Here is a 19,968-nt window from a genome sequence, read left to right on the forward strand (position 1 = left end):
GTGTGAGGGTAGGGATTTTATGGGAGTTCCCTATTCCAGTGGCATTTGATCACTTGATAGCCACCTCCACCTTTATTTTCTCTCTTCCTCATCCCCTTCTCTGAAGGCACCACTGGCCTTTGCTCTTTAGTCCCATTTTGTTTCCCCAGGCTGGTTCCTTAATGTGTCACTAGAGACTCTACTCTGAGCAACTAGTGTGCTGTGTGAAAACTCTGTTACAGCTGTTCTCCAATTTCCTTGGGAAACACGCAGAATTATTTTTTCAGTAGCAAGCCTTACTGTCTCAAAACAGGCACCAGCACCTCAGATGGCCTGGCTTGGGACTAGAGGGACAACTCAAAAGGCCCACGTATCAATATGCCACATGCGGGGCAGACACTTGCACACATCTGCACCTCCCCCAGGGGCTGAGGCCAAGCCAAGCATCCCACATCAGCAAGATGAATAGCTGGTCTGACTTTGCAGCAGCTCTGTCTCCCACCTCAGAAGAGCCCTAAGCACAGACTGCCCAGCTGAAAAGCCCATGCAAACTACAGCCACTCAGAGGGTGGCAAGTGGCCCCAGGGCAGCAAGATGGAGTCAGGCCGAGAAATCACCCACCTTCAAGTAAGTTTTGTGGGGAGCTGAGAGAAGGGGGGGATCCTGGGAGCGGTTGTGAAGGCGGCATTTGATCACTTGATAGCCACCTCCACCTTTACTTTCTCTCTTCCTCACCCCCTTCTCTGAACGCACCACTGGCCTTTGCTCTTTAGTCCCATTTTGTTTCCCCAGGCTGGTTCCTTACGTGTCACTAGATATGTGAAATGTGGGTTGTTTTGATTCTCCTCGGCCTCTGCTTCCTCTAGTCAAAGAGCTAATAAGATCTGTGTTATCAGAAAATGATTTCATAGTCCGTGCAGTGCTTTCCCCCAAACCCTGGGACAGCGACTGCTCCATGAGAGCTGCCCAACTGCCTGTCCTCTTAGAGACAAGGAACTATAAAGCTGGGGTGTTAGAGAGCGAGAGACGCAGGTGGCCAACTCTGTCTTTTCAAAGGTTGGAAAAACCTAAACTTTTTTGGGACCTGAGTCTACAAAGCTCTCTTGTGTGGGACAGACAGTGTCTCATTCAGAGAGCAGCAGCATGAGGTAGGCAACCATGCACTAGGGAGAGGCAGTCAGGTGTCCTACTCCTGATGCTATAGGCTTGAAGGCACTAGAGGAAATGGAAGGTTCAAGCAAGGGCAGAGAGCCAATCAGGCACAGAAGCATCAGCTGAAAGTGGCATGCTAACTCTTCCAAGAGTTAGACAACTAAACAGCAGAAAAGGACTTTTTATTTATTTATTTTATGTGTATGAGTACACTGTAGCTGTACAGATGGCCGTGAGCCATCATGTGGCTGCTGGGAATTGAACTCAGGACCTCTGCTTGCTCCAGCCCCACTCGCTCCCTCGTGACGCACTGTAGCTGTCTTCAGACACACCAGAAGAGGGAGTCAGATCTCAGCACGGATGGTTGTGAGCCACCATGTGATTGCTGGGAATTGAACTCAGGACCTTTGGAAGAGCAGTCAGTGCTCTTACCCACTGAGCCATCTCTCCAGTCCAGAAAAGGACTTTTTAAATAATTCTTTTTAGATTTATTTTTGTGTTTATGAGTATTTTGCCTGTATACGTATCTGCACCAGATGCATGCCTGGTGCCTGTGGACATCAGAGGACGGTGTTGGATTTTTAGAAACTGGAATTACGGATGGTCATGAACCACCTTGTGGTTGCCGGGAACTGATGGGAACTAAACCCAGATCCTTTGAAAGAGCTCTGAACCACTGAGCCATCCTTTTAGCCCTCAGAAAAGGACTTTCAGGATCAAGAATGCTTGATACCAAAGCATGATCTTGAGACTAAACCCAAGCTCCCAAACTGGTAATATACTTGACCTGAGCTGGAGAGGGGGTCAGCTTCCTGCTCTTATGGAAGGTGTGAGTTTGCCATTTTGGACACCCAGGGCCTCACACAGGCTCAGCACACACTGCCACTCTGCTGCATCCTCAGCCCCTCTACTTTCAGATTGCATTTAGGGCAGGGTTAGGTACATAGCTCACTTGAAGGAATAGGGAACTCCCATAAAATCCCTACCCTCACACATGAGTACCCCACTAGAACGTTCCCCAACTAGAACTTACCACCCATCCATCAAAGAGTACAGTGTGAGCCAGCACAAATGCCGTGACCCATTTCCACCCCTACAGTACCACAGTTACTTCCCCCACCGACCCATTTACTCTTCTCAAGCCCTGGCAATCGTCAGTCACATCTCTTTTCCTGTTTTACCTCTTCTAGACTGTCATATCACCGAGATTAAACAAATTAGACTTTTCAGATTGGCTTCCCTCACTTAGCAACCTAAGATTTCTCCATGTCTTGCCAGCTTATTTGTTTGTGTGTGTATCTGGAGAAGTTCATACATGTATGTAGTTATGCGTGCACATGTATGTGAGTGCACGTAGAGGGCAGAGGACACTCTATGATGTCATTCCTCTGGTGCCGTTCACTTTTTCTCAGTCTCTTGCTGGCTAGGCTGGCTGGCCATGAGCCTCGGGGACATGCTCTTTTCATCTCCTCAGTGCTAGGATTCTAAGCACATGTCACCATGATGAGGTTTTCTTGTTGTTTTTGAAGCAAGTTCTGAGGATTGAACTCAGGTCGTCCTGCTTTCCAGGAAAAGCACTTCCCCAGCTGAGCCATCTTGAAGCCCTAGCATATTTTGTTTCAGGACTCCAGTGCCTGGATTTACTAGTTTATTCCTTTTCTTTTCTTTTTTTTTTCTTTTCTTTCCTCTTCTTTTCTTTCCTTGTCCTTTATTCTATTTTTTCCCATCCCCTCCCCAACTAACCCCCACCCTAGCCTTTTCCTTTCTACATAGCTCAGGCTGGCCTTAAACTTTGGCAATCCTTCTGTATAGGCCTTCTAAGTTCTGGGAGGACCGGCATGGGCCATCATAACTAACAATTCATTTACTTTTAGATATTTTCATCAGCATACACTAATTGTATAAAATAATGAGTTTCACTGTGAGATTACTATATATATGCAGTATGTTTTGATCATATTAACTCCCATTGTTCTCTGTATCTCCCCATCCACAACACACACACACACACACACACACACACACACACACACACACACACACACTGGCTCCCTTCCTCTTTCCAAACATAATTGACTGTACTTGGGTATATTTATTTGTGGGTTCCCATACTGTCCCACTGACCTATTCTTTTCCAATAGCATATTGTCTCCCTCTTTATAGATTTATAGTGACTCTTGAGTTTCCTTGATATAAGTCTCCCTTTTGTTTTCTTCCAACATTGTATAATTAGCTGTTCTAGACCTGGGTATTTACCTCTGCATATATACTGTAGCCATATTTCTGATAGCCAGAGATTTATTTTGATTGGAATTGTTGTGAGTCCATAGATCAAACTGAGAAGAACTGACATCTTTGAAACAATGAATCCATCTTCCTGTGTCGGTTCTGATTTCCATCAGCTGGACACAGTAGCAAATAACTGAGGTTAGCCTGGGGCAAAAGACACACCCTGCCTGAAAAACAAAGCAAAGGCTGTAAATCTAGTTTAGTGGTCATGCATGTGTGTGGCCCTAAGTTCAATTGTTAGCACCAGGGAGAGAGGAAAACTGAGCAAGAGAAATGGCTTAATGGCTTAATGGCTTAATGGGTAAAGAGCTTGCTGTGCTAGCGTGAGAACCTGAGTTCAAATCCCTAGACTCCACAGAAAGTCAGTCATGTTAGAATCTGATCTCCTGGGCAGTGGTGGCGCACGCCTTTGATTCCAGCATTTGGGAGGCAGAGGTAGGCGGATTTCTGAGTTTGAGGCCCGCCTGATCTACAGAGTGAGTTCCAGGACAGCTAGAGCTATACAGAATCTGATCTCCTAGTGCTTCTATGGTGGGGTAACAGACGGAGGCAAACCCATCCCTAGAAGTCCGTGGGATAGCTAGCCCCATGTGCAGTGTCAGACAACAAAGATCCAAATAAGGAAAATAAGGTAAGGTGAAAATCCAAATCTAAAGGTGTCCTCTGACCACACGTGTGCTACAGCACACACACACACACACACACACACACACACACAGATGCCTGACTCTGTACTTTTTTTTTTTTTTCCAAGACAGGGTTTCTCTGTATAGCCCTGGCTGTCCTGGAACTCACTCTGTAGACCAGGCTGGTCTCGAACTCAGAGATCCACCTGCCTCTGCCTCCCAAGTGCTGGGATTAAAGGTGTGTGCCACCACCACCCGGCGACTCTGTACTTTTTAATTATTCTTTTTTCAGTTTACATTCATTTAATTGCTCTTATTTTCTATTTAATTGGGGAGTTTGTTCTTTGCTTTTTCTGTTTTGTTTTATTAAGACAGGTTTTATATAGCTCAGACTGTCATCAGTCTCACTTTGTATGTACGGCCCTGGTTCCTGAATGTTTTGTTTTAGTGCATGTACACATTTGTGTGTGTGTGCGCGTGTGTGTGTGCGTGCATGCATGTGTTTGACAGGGTCTTACTGTACACACGATTATGTTGAACTTTCTCTCGTCTTAGCTTCCCGCAGCCTAGGCTTAGGGACTTGGTCGCTGAGGACCGCTTGCTCTTTGTTTTCTTTCCTAATTTAGAAGTATAGATTACCGGCTCTAGATGTTTCTTCTTTTCTAGCATCCACATGTAGTGCTCTTCCCCCTCTGAACCCTGACTTTGCTAATTTCCCCCTCTGAACCCTGACTTTGCCAATTTCCCCCTCTGAACCCTGACTTTGCTAATTTCCCCCTCTGAACCCTGACTTTGCTCTGTCCCACAAATTGTGATGAATTTCGTCTTATTTCATTTAGTTCAAAATTCTTTAATTGTCTTGGAATTCCTTCATTTTGAATACATTTTCAAAGTGTGCTGTTTAATCTCCACTCTGTGTACTTTCCCGTTAGAGTTCTGTAACTGATTTCCAGTCTATTTTCACTTTGGTCTAGTAACAGGCATCACATGGTTTCTGTTTTTGATTTTGGTTTTGTTTGTTTGTTTTTGTTTTTGTTTTATGACTAGGTCTCTCTACATAGCCCTGTTGGTCCTGGAACTCACTCTATAGACCAGGTTGGTCTCAAACTCACAGAAATCCACCTGCCTCTGCCTCCCCAGTGCTGAGACTAAAGACATGTGTGCCACCTATGCCTGGCCCATGATTTCTACTTTCAAATAATTATAAAGATGTGCTTTATAGCTCAGAAGGGGACCTATCTTGGTGAGCAGAGGCTGTAATTCTGCTGTCGTGATGAAGTCATCTGTAGATGTCAGTCCTATCCAGCTGCTGCTGCTGCTGCCGCTGCTGGGTTTAACTCTGCCTACCTATTTCCTGTTTCCTGCTGAATATGCCCATTTCTGATAGGACTCACAAGTCTCCGCCTATACTATGAGGGCCACCTACTTCCCTTTGCATTTCTGTGAGTTTTGTTTCACATAGTTTAATGTATGTGAAAGGTTGTGTGGGGAGCCGCAGCTGCCACCATATATATATATATATAATATATATATATATATATACATATACATATACATATACATATACATATACATATGTATAATATATATATATATATATTGAACACCTGGTCTCCGGCCAGAGCAGAGAGCATTGAGATAAACAAGCCTTAGTTGGAAAAGCTGTGTGCCTCTAGTTTATGATGCAAGCTGGCATGATTTCTTGTAGCCTATTATGCTTTGCCATGTAGCTGATGCTGATTGGGACCAGGGAAAGTATTTAACCCACAAGGGCTGGGGGCTGGAAGAGTATTGAGTAAGTATGTAAAGATAGTAAGTATGTAGACAGGGCTGGTGATGGGTTAGGAGAAATTTAGGAGTAAGTATGTAGAATTGGGGCTGGTAATAGGATAGGAGAGAAGATGTAGATATAGAAGTAAGATGTAAGGACAGATGTAAGATGTAGAATTAGGAATAAGTATGTAACTAATAAGATGTAACTAATAAGATGTAAGTAGTAATAAGTAAGACGTAAGAAGAAGATATAGAAGAATATAAAAGAAGCTAGCTAGAGAAGAAGTAAAAATGAAGGTTCCTGATTAAACTGCATGGAGAAGGGCTCGGTGTTTGCCTACTTATTTCCACTGGACAGGTAAGGCGGCCGACAGGTTGTTCTACTCACTGGGCCTGGTGGCGTAGGCCTACTCAGGATAATGAAGTAGGGGGTCACTTCTCAGGCCGTCTGCCTTGCTTTTTGAGATAAGCTCTCTGCATGGTCTGGGGCTCACCACATTGGCGAGGGTGGTTGGCCAGAAGGATCTGCTATTGTTTCCTCTCCAAGCCTGACCCTCAGTGCGCCATCACTGTCAGCTTTTAAAGTAGATTCTGGGAATTAAACGCAAGCCTTCATCTTGCACAGCTAGTGCTTTGCTGACTAAGCCACCCTCCAGCCCCTCTCCTTGTCAGTTAGACTATTGATATTAAAAGTGATTATAAGAGATGAGGTCTGCCTTCGGTGGCACACACCTTTAATCTCAGCACTCGGGAGGCAGAGGCAGGTGGATCCCTGAGTCCCAGGCCAGCCTGGTCTACAGAGGTGAGTTCAGGGACATTCAGGCCTACACAGAGAAACTCTGTCTCAAGCCTGCCCCACGCCCCAAATTTTTTGAAAGATAATACAAATGAAGTTTTCATTTTACCTTCATTTATTTTTATGGAGTTGTTACATTTGTTTATATATTTATTTTTCTTCCCATCATGCTGAAATCAAGGATCTCACGAGTACTGTAGATCTGAGCACACTGGCCTTCTACTTTCTTTCAATAAATGTGAGCTTTTGGCCTATTTTATTTTCTCTTTCTTCTAAATAACTTTTATCATTGTTTGAAGTCAAGTCTACTGCAAGGAACTCCCTCAGTTTTGTGTATCTGAGATCTGAGACAGCGACTTTTCAGCCTTGCCCATGCCAGCCAAGTGCTCTCTCAGGGAGTTGCACTGCTTAACTCCACCCCCTTTTATATTAAACTCTTTATTAAACTTCTGTATTCATTCTTCAAAGAGATCACAGAAATTATGCCATTCAGGAGTAAAATCCAGTATAATCTTCAGGAGGTGAACTGTCTCAAGTTCAGCAACAAGAAGATATTCCCACACGCACTCATCAGCTGATTCAAATTTGGTTTCTGCTGACACTGTGTGGAACACCCAGGACGAGTTACTGCTCCGTAACCTGCTTCCTTGTCTTTTTAGTAACTGACTGGTAATCACAGTCTTGACTCTTAGCTGCTATAAATTCTTTCATCAAAAGATTATCCTGTTCGTGGTGTTGCTGAGAATGGGCAGTGCTTTCCTGTTTTCAGTGTTACCAATTCTGTTTAGCTTCTCCACTGTGATCTTTCTTTCTCTCCCTCTCTTCCTTCCTTCCTTCATCCCTCCCTCCCTTTCTTTCTTCCTTCCTTCCTTCCTGCCTTCCTTTCTTTCTTTCCTTCTTCCTTTCTTTCTTTCTTTCTTTCTTTTTCTTTCTCTTCCTCTTTCTTTCTCTTCCTTTCTCTCTTTCTCTTTCTTCCTTCCTTCCTTTCTTCCTTTCTCTTTCTTTCTTTCTTTCTTCCTTTCTTTCTTCCTTTCTTTCTTTCTTTCTTTCTTTCTTTCTTTCTAAGACAAGGTCTCATGTGAATCTTAAGCTAGCCTAGAGCTCACTATGTAGCTGAGAATGACCTTGACTTTCTGCCCCTCCCTCCCTCTATTTCTTGAGGGGTAGAGCTACAGGCGAGCACCAGCTCACCCACTTTTGTGTGGATCTGGGGAATCTGGGGCTTTGTGCATACTAGGCAAGCACTCTACTGGCTGATTTACACTTCCAGCACAGCCAGTGTGTTCTTGAAGGCATTTCTGCAGGCTGCTAATGCCGTTTCTTTGCTGGCATATTCCTTTTTTCCGTTCTAACAAATCACACATCTCAGATCTACTGTCATTTGCATATTTAGAGATTGTTCTCCCTCGCTCATCTTGCTTTCCAAAAATTCTGTTTCCTGTACACTGGATTGTAGCCACTGACTGAAGTCAAAGCCCCACTTATAGTTTAGATATTCACGTTTAATGGACTTAAAATTAAGGTCACCCTGTGTAACCTTTTTTTAAAGGTTTATTTCTTTATTTTGTGTATATGAATGTTTTGCCTACATGTATGTATACCGTATACATGCCTGATGTCCAGGTTTAGAAGAGGCTGTCAAGTCCCCTGTAACTGGAGTTACAGACAGATGGCTGTGAGCTGCCATGTGGGTGCTGGGAACTGAACCTATCTTCTACAAAAGCAGCAAGTGCTCTTAACCACAGAGCCATCTCTCCAGCGCCATCCTGTATCATCTTAACTCTTGTGGTCTATGGGAGAAGACTTCTGCCTTAAGCAGCTGGTATTGATGGTTGGTTTCTCTAGAGCCTTCTGTGTCAGGCCTTGACTCTTGAGTTTCCTCAAGTCTCTAGTTTTTGTTTGTTTGTTTGTTTGTTTTTGTTTTTGTTTTGTTTTTCAAGACAGGGTTTCTCTGTATAGCACTGGCTGTCCTGAAACTCACTCTGTAGACCAGGTTGGCCTCGAACTCAGAAATCAACCTGCCTCTGCCTCCCAAGTGCTAGGATTAAAGGCATGCGCCACCACTGCCCAGCTTAGAAAAATGTCTTTATTTTCCTCTTTTATTTATTTATTTTTTTAACTTCTTACTCATTTCACCATGGCAGTCCTCTAAATCCATGTCAAGGTGTCTGATTTCTTCGCTGAACTTAGATTTCTTGCGTCTGTTGACCCTCTCTCCATGCTGTTTCCTGGTTCTTTTGAAACCGGCTTCATTAAAGGTCCCTCCTTATGCATTGTCTTCTGGGTCACTTGAGCTTGATGGCACTCTCTCAACCAGGAAAGCCTTTCACACAGCAGCATGGCCTTCTAAGGTGCTCAGAAACTTGCTAGCTTAGGTTCTATGGCTGCCTAGTTTTAACCCCAGGGAAGCTAGTTGTATTTCATTCCTTCAGCAGGTTGTGGTCATTATCGATAGTTAACTTGTTTCTTGGGACACACATATTTTGATAATGCAATTAGCTTATTTGTTTTCTTGTATAGTGTATTCCTCTACACTTCTAATTTTTTTCATTCGACATTCAGTAAATGAGAGTATGACATCATACTTTGTGTTTCCCAGCTATTTGGAACTTTATTTGTATTGTAATCACTCACTATCTGCTTCAGTGTTGGTGCTAAGCTTATTTATACTGTGTTGTAGTCTGCAGGTTATTTCTGAAACTTTCATTACCGTCAAAATTTTTTTATTATTATTGTATGTGTGTGCATGCATGATGTGTGTACACGAGCTCGCACGCCATGGTGTATTTGTGCAGGTCTTGGGAGAGTTCCGTGGAATTGGTTTTCTCCTTTGCCTTTACCTAGGGTGCAGGGATTGAATTCTGGTGGCTGAGCTTCAGAGCCAAGTGCCATGTTGATGGTCTTACCCTCTCATTTCAAAAGGTTTGCTTGTGTGCCGTAGTGCAAACATGGGCGAGCAGAGGACAGCTTTCGGGAGTCACTTCTCTTCCATTTTGTGGGTCTCAGGGATCGGACTCAGGTCATCAGCCTTGGTGCCAAGAGCCTTTACCCACTGAACCACCTCTGCCCTTCTGAGTACCTTAAATATTTCACTGTACTGTCTTTTTTTGGGACTCTTCATCTTTAATTTTCTGAAACCTTTTTTCCTCCTGCCTAGAGTTCTCTGCTCCCTGGGTCTATGATTTGTCAGCATCGGAGGTCCACTTGAGCGATGATTCTGACAGCTTTGACTTAACTACACCTTCTGTCCCCTCCTTCTCCCTCAGACGTTCATTCACATCAGCTGCAGGAGCCACACGGCCTTTGACTATTCTGGTTGTCTGTTTCTGTTCTTTGCTTTCAGTTTGGAGCATTTCTAGAGACACATCCTCAGTCTCAGAAATGCTTTTGTCAGCCATGTCACCCACACATAAGCCTGTCAATGGCCATGTGTGTTTCTGTTCCTGGGTTTGACATCTCTAGTATTTCTTCTTGATTCTTACTCTCCCCCCCCTCATTTTTTAAAGTATGTGGGGGGGGGGGCCATGTGATGGTTTGTATATGCTCGGCCCAGGGAGTGGCACTATTAGGACGTATGGCCTTATTAGAGTAGGTTTGTCACTGTGGGTGTGGGCTTAAGACCCTCACCCTAGCTGCTTGGAAGTCAGTCTTCCACTAGCAGCCTTCAGATGAACATGTAGAACTCTCAGCTCTGCCTGTACCATGTCTGCCTAGATGCTGCCATGCTCCCACTTTGACGATAATGGACTGCACCTCTAAACCTGTAAGCCAACCAACCCTAATGAAACGTTGATGTCCTTACAAGAGTTGCCTTGAAGCCGGGCGGTGGTGACGCACGCCTTTAATCCCAGCACTTGGGAGGCAGAGGCAAGTGGATTTCTGAGTTTGAGGCCAGTCTGGTCTACAGAGTGAGTTCCAGGACAGCCAGGGCTACACAGAGAAACCCTGTCTTGAAAACAACAACAACAACAACAAAAGAGTTGCCTTCGTCATGGTGCCTGTTCACAGCAGTAAAACCCTAAGACAGACCACCACTACCTGTAGTCAATTTTTATTTTATACAGTCTTGAAAGATTGGTGTTATTTTTTTCTCATGTAATATGACATCATCTCCAGGTATTCTGAGCTTATATCTTTAATTTCCTTTTTGGTGCTGGGAATGGAACCTAGGGCCTTGAACCTGCTAGGCTAGCTAGCATCTTATCCCTGAGCCACTCCCCCAGCCCCTTCCAGGATTTCTTCCTCTCAGCTTCACTCTCACTCAGTCTTTGCTTGCTCTCTGTCTGCTTGAGAGTCCTTAGTGCAGCTCAGAGTTTAACTCCCCTGCCATGTCTGATTCTGGTGTCTTGTTCAATCTTTTTAAACCATGCCTTTATAAACTCTTGATATACAGATATGATGTATCAGCCAAAAAGAATATTATAAACAGATAGTTATTGCTGTGGTAAGGTATGGTAGACATTAGGGGGTTCAATAGTTCTTGATGATGGGCCTTCCTGAGCCTCTGTGAACTTCAGAAATGCATATCAACCCTCCCATCACTGACTTCTTACGTAGGACAAAGTGGCCAGTGTGCAATACAGTGGGTATTTTCTTTTTTTTTTCTTTTTTTTTCCTTTGGTTTTTCGAGACAGGGTTTCCCTGTGTAGCCCTGGCTGTCCTGGAACTCACTCTGTAGACCAGGCTGGCCTCGAACTCAGAAATCTACCTGCCTCTGCCTCCCAAGTGTTGGGATCATAGGTGTGCAGCACCACTGCCCGGCTGGGTATTTTCTTTCCTCGGGTGAGGTAGGCTGTGATAAAAAGCTTAGGCTGTGGTTAATAATGCCTCTTGAAAGCAGACCATATTTAAAAGAGCAAATCCTCTGTTATTTCAAGATGGTTTTGTTCCCATTATCTCTGCAGGAAGGGGTTTTCTTACAGCATTTACTCTGAGTACTTAGTGGGGCTCCTAGAGGTAAAATGCACAAAGCATTTTCCTCACCCATTGCAGTGGGCTCCTGGCATTGTGACTCTGAGATGCATCCCTCTGCCTCCAGCATTTCTCTTGCAGCAGTCAGCCCCAACCCAACCCCACCCCGCCCCACCTCACCCTGCCCCAGAGTCTGCTCTGCTTGGCCATGGTACCCTGTGTCCACCTGCCTGCCCATCCAGCTTGAGGGGTTTACTTTCCATGTTTGCCCACCTCTCTTCCAGAGCCAAGAAGAGATGAGATGTAGACTCTTCAGCCATGTAACTATTGCTTGTCCCATCAGAGTGGTGTCTTCCAAGCTTCTTATATGCAGAACCAGAAACTAGAGTCTCCTCTCTTTTCAAGTAGGAGGTCCAGAAAACAAGTTGGGATATGCATTAAGAGACTATAATGTCCTGGGTGGCAGTGGTGCACATCTTTGATCCCAGCACTTGGAAGGCAGGAGAGGCAGATCTTAGAGTTCAAGGGCAGCTTGGTCTATAAGAGCAAGTTCAAGGACAGCCAGGGATACACAAAAATATCCTGTCTCAAGAAAAAAAAAACAAAAACAAAAACCAAAAAAAAACCCAACAACAACAGAGAGAGAGAGAGAGAGAGAGAGAGAGAGAGAGAGAGAGAGAGAGCGCTATGTTTCTAGGTTCAGTCTAAGGATATAGTAGTTACTCAGCTATTCAAGGGTGTTGATTGAGATTTATAGGGTAAATAAGTGGTTAAATGTAGACTGTTGCAGATATGAGTAGATATTTAAAAAAGATTTTTGAAGAATATTTAAATGAATACTGTTGTATTTGGTTTCTGTTGCTGTGATAAACACCATGAACAGAAGGACCTTGGGGAAGAGGGAAAGCTTTGTTTTAGCTTACAGCCTACAGCCCATGGTTGAGGAAGGCCAAAGCAGGGCCTCAAGACAGGAGCTTGAAGCAGAAACCACTGAAGAGCTAGACTTCCTGGCTTGCTTCCAGGCTCACATTCAGCCTTTCTTATCCAACCTAAGACCAACTGAGTCCTCCCACATCAATCAACAGTCAAGAAGAGGCCTCTCACAGGGGCTGGAGAGATGGCTCAGTGCTTAAGAGCACTGACTGTTCTTCTGGAGGTCCTGAATTCAATTCTCAGCACCCACATGGTGGCCACAACCATCTGTAATGGGATCTGATGCCCCCTTCTGGTGTGTCTGAGGAGAGCGACAATGTACTCTTACATATAAAATAAACAATTCTTTAAGAAGAAGAAGAGGCCTCACAGGCATGCCTGCCCACAGGCCAACTAATAGAGGATCACCTCTCAGTTGATGCTTCCTCTTCCTACATATGCCAAGTTAACAACCAAGATTACCCATCACAAATACCAAAAAGCTACTTGTACATTAAGACAAAGAAATGACATAGAACTGGATAAACATTTAATCTTGAATGCCTTCAAAATTCATGAAGAATAATATGCATTGGCCAGAAGGATGCTCTGCTGTCTTCTGGCTGTTTCTGGGCTGTGGGTTTACGAGTGACTCACTTTCTTCTTTTCTTTTCTTTTATTTTTTTTTACTTTGTATTTCGCTTGCAAATTTTCTACCACTACATGATTATACTTCGATCAGAAGATAAAAAGATTTAGTTTTAAAAAGGTTAGAAAAGCAGGTGTGTCTATATATAAATCAGTAGATCCATGAATACGAGTCAGAGTGCATATACATAAATCTATATATTCTGCCTCTGATACCATAGAAAATAATCAATTGACTAATTTTGTGGATAAGAAGCATTCTTCTTTTCAATGGCTGTTCCGCTTTTTAACAGTTGTACATGTACAACTTTTGCACATGTGTGTACATGTGTGTGTGTGTGTGTGTGTGTGTGTGTGTGTGTATTCTAGTATGCAGGAGAAATGATTCAGCAGCTAAGAACATGTACAGATTTTGCAGCAGACCCAAGTTCTGGCTCCCAGCACCTACATCAGACAGCTCACAAACATCTGAAAACCTGACTATAGGGGATCCTATGTCTTCTTGGGCACTCACATTTGGGTGCACACACATTCACATGCAAGCACGCACACAATTTTCTTTCATTGTTGCTATTTTGCTTTGTTTTTCAGAAAATGTTGTCTCTATTCTGGCTGTCCTGGAACTCCCTCTGTAGACCAGGCTGGCCTTGATCTCAGTGATCTGCTTGCTTCTGCCTCCTGAGTGCTGGATCAAAGGCTTTTACCACCACTACCTGGCTATAATTAAAACAAACAAACAAACATGGAACCTGCTTGCAAACAATCTTTGAGGACCCAATTTGGTGTCCTGGCTAAGTGCCACTCTGGATGTCATGTGGGAAGGACATAGGCAGCTTTTATTCTTTCTATATTCCTTCCAGGACCTCTACCTGAACCTTTTACACTCCTTCTAGGAATATGGTTTCTCTCCTGCTCTTTGGTGTCTATCTCAGATGAATTCAAACATGCCATCCTACCAACTAGCCTCTGAGTTCTGTAGGCTTGTTCCCATCTGTCTTAGTCAGGGTTTCTATTCCTGCACAATATCATGACCAAGAAGCAAGTTGGGGAGGAAAGGGTTTATTGAGCTTACACTTCCACATGGCTGTTGATCACCAGAGGAAGTCAGGACTGGAACTCAGGCAGGTCAGGAAGCAGGAGCTGATGCAGAGGCCATGGAAAGATGTTCCTTACTGGCTTGCTTCTCCTGACTTGGTCAGCCTGCTTTCTTATAGAGCCCAAGACCTCCAGTCCAGGGATGGCACCACCCACAAGGGGCCCTACCCCCTTGATCACTAATTGAGAAAATGCCCCACGACCTCATGGAGGTACTTCCCCAACTGAAACTCCCTTCTCTGTGATAACTCTACCCTGTGTCAAGTTGACACACAAAACCAGCCAGTACACCATCATATCTGACTAAGAGGCAGGAAGCTTAACTGGGCTTTAGAGTTCTCACACATGATCTGTCTCCAATCAGCCACAGCACTGGGCAGGGGATCTGATACGCAAGAAACAAACCAACTTGATAAACAATGTCTTGGTGGCTTGCTCTTTTTTTGTGGTGCTTGGGATTGAATGCAGGGCTTTGTGTATGTGAAATATATGATCTATACCTGAGCCACATGGCAGTCCGTATACTCTATTTGCCATGGACATTGAAAAGCTCTTTCAAATCCACATGCAGTCTAATTCTCTGTCTTAATTAGGGAATCCACATGCAGTCTGATTCTCTGTCTTAATTAGGGTTTATATTGCTGGGATGAAACACTATGACCAAACGCAAGTGGAGAAGGAGGGCGTTATTTCACTTCCACACTGAAGTTCATCATCAAAGACAGGGCATGAGCTCAAACAAAGCAGGAACCTGGAGCAGGAGCTGATGCAGAGGCCGTGGAGGAGGGGGTGCTGCTCACCTGCTTGCTCCTCATGGCTTGTTCAGCCTGCTGTCTTATAGAACCCAGGACCACCAGCCCAGAGATAGCACCATCCCCAATAAGCTGGGTTCTCCTACATCAACTACTAATGAAGAGAATATACTATAGGCTTGATCGATTTTATGGAGGCATTTTCTCAATTTAGGTTTCCTCCTCTCTGTGACTCTACCCTGTGGCTAAGGAACTGAAGTTCAGCAAGCTCTAGCTACGAGTGCTAGGAGCTGCCGAGGGAAAGACTGTGACTCAAACCTAAGCTTTCTTTGGCTACACATGGTCCCCAGACAGCACTATCCTTTCATGTAAAGATGGTCAGAAATGTCAGACTAGGTGCCACACTCCTATAATAACAACATTTAGGAGGCAGAAGGAGGCAGATCTTTGCTAAATTCAGGGCCAGCCAGGACTACAAAGTGAGATCCTGTCTCAAACAAACAAAGAAACAGACGAGATGAACTAGGAGGAGGAGGAGGAGGAGGAGGAGGAAGAAGAGGAAGAGGAGGAGGAGGAGGAGGAGGAGGAGGAGGAAATGTGGAACCAGAAACCCCGGGAATGTGTTCTAGGCTTTGAACCTCCTAATGGAGATTTTTGCTTTTCCAAGGCTTCCATAACCCAAGATCAATCATGAACTGAAAATATTAAGTGGAATATTTTAGAAGTAACAATCCATAGGGTTTTAATTGTGCCCCTCTCTGAGAAGCATAATGAAACCCCCACTGTGCTAACCCCCACTGTCAGTCATTGCTTTGTTCAGTATCTCCCTTCTGCTCATCCTACCCAACCATTAGTTAATAGGCACCATATTGGTTACTATAGTGTTGTCATGATTATGTCCAAGGGACCCATGTTTTACTCAATAGGAGAATGAAAAGTTCAAGACCAGCCTAGGGTATAGAATAGTAAGACTCTCAGTCAGTCACCCACATATGCAAGACCAGAATTAAGGCAGGAAAGGTGGTACACACCTGTCATCCCAGCACTTGGCAAGCAGGAGGATCAGGAGTTCAAGACCAGCCTTGCCACAGAGCAGGTTTGAGGCCAGCCAGCATACTTGAGACCCTCTTTCAAAAGGAAACAACAGGGCTGGAGAGATGGCTCAGTGGTTAAGAGCACTGACTGCTCTTCTGAAGGTCCTGAGTTCAAATCCCAGAAACCACATGGTGATTCACAACCATCCGTAATGAGATCTGACGCCCTCTTCTGGTGTGTCTGAAGACAGCTACTTATATGTAATAATAAATAAATCTCTAAAAAAAAAAAAAGGAAACAACACACAAAAGTATAATGGGGTTGGAGCTTGTGATCTGAATGGATAAAGACACCATAAAAAGTGTGCCCTTTAAGTTTAGCATTCACACACACACACACATGAGAAACCACATACAGGACTTGAAGCTGTGGCTTCAAGTGGAAGTCTCAGAACCCAGGAACAAGACAAGTGGTGACACTGTTTTAACAAACCCCTGGTGACTCTGAGGCACAGTGAGGTTTCAGAAGCCCTGCTTAAGTGCATGACTAATTGTGGGGGGCATATGGGAACTTCAAGACTGGCCTCTCTCCTCAGCTGTCTGAAATGAGCCTGCTCTGGCCCCGGATGAAGCAACCCCACTTAGACATAGACAGAGAGTGGTCTAGTCCCCGACCTGCGCAGTGGCAGATGCCAGGGAGCTGGAGAACACAAAAGACATACATTTTACAAGTCTGAACTGTTTTGTTTTAGCACAAGGCACCCCCATCCTGGCACGGAACTTACCTGTCTGCCGCATACCTGTGGGGATTTACACCCACTCTGATGAGAGATAGCTAGGATTTCTCCAGCCTGGGAATGAGGTGTGTTTGACAAGTCTGCCCCACTGGGGAGATTAAGTATAATAAAAGACCCAGGTGTAGATGGATGTCTCTCTCAGCACTGCCTCTCAGTGGCTCTGCAAGAGTGAGAGCAACTGAAAGCAGGAGCGGACCTTCCCACCCACAGGGCAGGTGGGGACGGACACTCAAGGGACAGGGGCTACTCCCTTCTCCAGAGCAGAGGAGCAGAGGAGCAGAGGGCTTCCTATCCCTGAGTGGCCAGGGGAGGGATATCAGGGAAACAAGAACCGGGCAGCCAAGGCTGGATGGGAAGCCCCTAGGCTAGACACAGAGAGAAGACACTGGTCCCCTGGAGATAGAATTCCAAGGAAGTAGAAGGGTTTTCCCAGGCTGAAGGTTGGGTTTTTGTCTCTTCTTCCCCTGTCCTTTTTTTTTTTTTTTTTTTTTTTTTTTTTTTTTTTGGTTTTTCGAGACAGGGTTTCTCTGTGTCCTGGAACTCACTCTGTAGACCAGGCTGGCCTCGAACTCAGAAATCTGCCTGCCTCTGCCTCCCAAGTGCTGGGATTAAAGGCGTGCACCACCACTGCCCGGCCTCTTCCCCTGTCTTAAACCTTAAATGCAAACTTGGGATTGTGTGGTCAATGTCAGTTTTCAGTCCTGGTCGGCACACAGCTGCCCTCCACAGCTGGGACTTCCCCAAGAGCTGCATTTTCTTACAAGTGGGACTCCAGCAGGGCTCAGCTAGGGAAAGGGACCTATTGTAGGGGGTGGGGGTGGGGTTTAGGAGCGTTTTGTACAGAGGCGGGCAGGGCATGGGTGTGTGTGTCTTGCTGCCCTGCATAGCCTCCTCTGCCTGGGGTCCCCACAGCCATCTGCCCAGCTGTGGGATCCTCCGCTGCTCTGGTTGTAGCCCACCCGCAGGAGAGCTAGTAAGAAGAGAGGTTGCGAAGGCTGCGACTCGATTGCACTGCAATAGTAGTCTTGGGAACAGGGACCCAGATCTGGGTAAACCAGGGTGCTGCTGCAGGCGGTCAGGCCAGGGCCTCCCAGGTCAGCTTTCTCTTCTCCATCGATGAGAAAAATGGAGCTGGGCCTCGTGAGGGTGAAGGGAGGTATGCAGGACTAGGTGGGGTAGGAGAGCAAAGGAGACACAAGCCCAGTACACTCAAGCTCAGCATTGCTGGTGACCTCCCAGGTCACCAGGACAGGAAACACTTTCCTGTAGGCCTTGGCCTAGGGGCAGCTGCCCCGGGGAGACTGAGAAAGCAGGAAGGAAGAAACCCGGTTACTCTGTCTCCCATTTTCCATGTGATCTGAAGTATTTTTGCCTCCTCCCATCGCAGCCTACCCTCCCACCACCAGCATCCTGATGTGACCTACTTATCGGCTCCCTTACAAGGGAGGCGCTCTGGAAGGCGTCCCAGACAGGCGTTCCCGACCTGACACGTTCTTTAACAAGGAAAATGCGGAGGCTGTATTACGGGGTGGGGGTGGGGTAGGGATGTCGGGAGGTGTGGGAGGGAAGGTAGATAGATGGAAGCCAGCGGGGCAGAGGAGAGGGCTCCAGGTGCCATTGACTACCAGGTCCCTTTCTGGCCATGACTGATGGTGTGGACCCAAAGGGACAGAAGCAGTAGGAGACAAAAAAAAAAAAAAAAAAAAAAAAAAAAAAAAAAAAAAAAGTCAGCCCTAGATCTTTTAGGAGTTGTCTCACTGAGCATTTATCTGATCTTTGAGCCTTAGTTTCCTCATCTGTGAAGTGGGAACAATTTTTACTTCAGAAAATTGTTGAAAGTATCCACCCCTACCCTCTAATCCGTTCTACAGACAGACAACTCAATGAGAGACGGGAGCAGCTGTGTGTATGTGACTATGGCTTACAGCTTATTTCTAAATATATAGTCTGTGGCAGGACCTGTATGTGCAGTTTACCTCCCTTAATTCTGTGAGGGACATGTTATGCCTTTTTTTTTTTTTTTAATTCAGAAAAGTTAGGTCATTTGTGCAAAGTCACGAGGCAAGTAGCAGAGTTTGAATGTCTATCTGGGTCACGTGGATTCTCGTCCTTCCCTAGAATACAACTTTATTGGACTTAATAAGAAAGGATTTAGCAAAGCTGGGCTTGGCTCAGGCTGGGTGACCTCAGCATTTGGGAGGCTAAAGCAGGAGGATTGCTACAAGTCTAGGGTCAGCCTCAGCTGCAGCATAGGACTCGGTCTCAAAGCGCGCAGGGGTAGATTTGGCAAAACCTAAACTCCCAGGTCTTAAGTAACTTTAGAATGCTGAGTCAGGTCAAGGATGGAGAAATCAAAGAATAATAGGATTGTATAATGCTATCATGTTATGCTAATCTTGGCTCTGAGGCAAGCTCCCCTTCCCTGAGGAAGGCAGTAACAGAACCTTCCCCTGATCCTGCTGGCAGCTCCCCTGCCCTCAGGAGTACAGCCCACCCCCAGGGCCTGGCTGCTCTGTTTGTTCTACGTGGTTTTTGGGTTTTTTTCTTTTCTTTTCTTTTCTTTTTTTTTTTAAAATCAAACGTATTAAAATACACCCACATTGTTTGCTAAATAAGAATTTGTATATAAACTCTTTAAAAGAATTTTTGTGGGCTGGAGAGATGGCTCAGAGACTAAGAGCAGTGACTGCTTTTCCAGAGGTCCTGAGTTCAATTCTCAGCAACCACATGGTGGCTCACAACCATCTGTAATGAGATCTGATGCCCTCTTCTGGTGTGTCTGAAGACAGCTACAGTGTACTCACATACATACAATAAATAAATCTTTAAACAAATGCTTTAAAATAATTTTTGCTGTTTTTTTTTCTAATTTTCTAAACAGTATTATTTTTTAAAATTGCAAGTAAATACAGACAACACACACCCAAGATTAATTAGCTTTCTTTTTTGGATAAAAATCTCTCAACTGTAGATCAGGCTGGCTTCAAATTCTCAGCCAACTTCCTGCCTCGGCATCCTAAAAGCTGGGATTCCAGCGCGCACCACACATTGGAAAACACATTATTTGGCTGGGTGGTGGCGGCGCACACCTTTAATCCCAGCACTTGGGAGGCAGAGGCAGGCAGGTTTCTGAGTTCGACGCCAGCCTGGTCTACAGAGTGAGTTCCAGGACAGCCAGGGCTACACAGAGAAGCCCTGTCTCAA

General features: G+C 45.0%; 1 protein-coding gene across 1 annotated transcript in view; it reads left to right on the forward strand.

The window, feature by feature from the left end:
• The first annotated feature begins 219 nt into the window (after positions 1 to 219).
• Ninj2 (ninjurin 2) overlaps positions 220 to 19,968 on the forward strand; it is a 113,041-nt gene continuing 93,292 nt past the window's right edge. Inside the window, exon 1 of the transcript XR_004122279.1 lies at positions 220 to 606. The gene's annotated coding sequence lies outside the window, so the exon portion shown is untranslated. The remainder of the gene's footprint in view (positions 607 to 19,968) is intronic.

This window comes from Mastomys coucha, unplaced genomic scaffold (assembly GCF_008632895.1).
Source record: "Mastomys coucha isolate ucsf_1 unplaced genomic scaffold, UCSF_Mcou_1 pScaffold20, whole genome shotgun sequence".
NCBI lineage: Eukaryota > Metazoa > Chordata > Mammalia > Rodentia > Muridae > Mastomys > Mastomys coucha.